The sequence below is a fragment of the Propithecus coquereli genome, unplaced genomic scaffold, assembly GCF_000956105.1.
Source record: "Propithecus coquereli isolate 6110/MARCELLA unplaced genomic scaffold, Pcoq_1.0 Scaffold24, whole genome shotgun sequence".
NCBI classification, from domain to species: Eukaryota; Metazoa; Chordata; class Mammalia; order Primates; family Indriidae; genus Propithecus; species Propithecus coquereli.
In genome coordinates, this window is record NW_012147952.1 from 8,946,689 (window position 1) to 8,948,264 (window position 1,576).

Consider the following 1,576-nt stretch of genomic DNA (forward strand, 5'->3'; position numbering starts at 1 on the left):
GGGTCCGAACCCCAGCTGTTCAGTGTCATCTGATATCGTCATGTCTTTCCACTGTTTAAGCCATGTCTTGGGGCTTTGGTTCTTTTTGGATCTGCGGCTGTTTCTGGATTGTGAACATGGATATGTTTCCAAATATGCTGGATTTTTATACTGAACTACATTCTGTGCTGCATGATTTTGTTTTGTTTTTCTCTAGTACTTTTGGGGCTTAGAATTTATCCCTGTCATTTATAAATTGGTTTGAAGAAAGATTAATTCACTCAGTGTTCAACATTTGAATCAAGCGCCGATTATGTACAAAATGCAGTGGTATTGCTGGGGAGTGGGAGGAGCCCTGAACGCCCAGACTTCCAACTTGACCATGGAGTCAGTGGTGGTGTCATTCACCAAGGCTATGCACACAGGAAGTAGAGCCAGATGGAGGGGAGGGTGGGGGGAGACAGGGGTCGGGGAGTGATGGGAGATTGCTGTTAGCTTTGGACATGAGGTGTTCAGGTGGTGTGATACCTTGGAGAGGCTCTCACTCCAAGTGGCAGATCTGGATGTCATTAGTATAAAAACAGTGATTGAAGCCAAGGGGAGTGAATGAAAGAGAATGGAGATGAATTTCCTGTTGTATGATCACCAGACTTGCCAGGATTTTCTTCTGTAAACAGATATCCTGGTTGGGGGTGGGGAGGGGTGTCTCAGAATAGCTATAGTGATGTAGAGGTATTTATATATGTTCAGTATAATTGGTAGGCTGCCCGGAAACTACAGTTTTGAAAATCAATGACAACCACAGGCTAAAGCCTCTCAACCTTGACACTATGTATTTACATTTGTAATCACTATGTAATTATGTAATTACAGATTTTATTGTGGGCTGGCCTGTGCATTGCAGGATGTTTAATGTTTAGCAGCATCCCTGGTCTATACTCATTAGATGCTAATGCCTCCTCCCTGCCCCACCCACTATCCCCGTCACCAGTTGTGGCAACCAAAAATGTTTCTAAACATTGCTGAGAGTCCTATGGGCTTGATAATGTCACTGGAGCAAGTTCTCTGGATTTATATAAAACATTTTGGGAGGAGCTACATTAACTTTTCTATTTTAGAATAGTTGAAAAATACACTCATGTCTGCAATTATCTTGACTCCTATTTAGGAAGCAGCTTATTCATTTTGGAAGATTGATTGGGTAATTTTATAGTTTTTTAAAAAAATTCTTTGCTGAACATAAAACACAGATAGCTACTAGTTTCAAATCAAATCTTGTTTTGCTCTATGTGTAAATCACATATAAACTAAAGAGGGTGAGCGGGAGATGCTGTACTCCAAATAGTGGAATAGCTTGTGGTTATGACTGAGCCATGTAAAAGGAATTGCTGTCAGTTCCTTATATGTCAGACACTTGAAGGCAGACCATCCAAAAGAGTCACCTGATAGTACTCTTGGGGTGGAGGTAAGAGAGTGAGGTTCAAGGGAGGCCAACATGACCTTATGATAGTAATTTGAATGTAAAAAGTTTTAAGCATAAGAGCTAGTGCTTAATATTTTTAAACGTGCATTTTTGTTTTTAGTTCTTTTTTTTTTT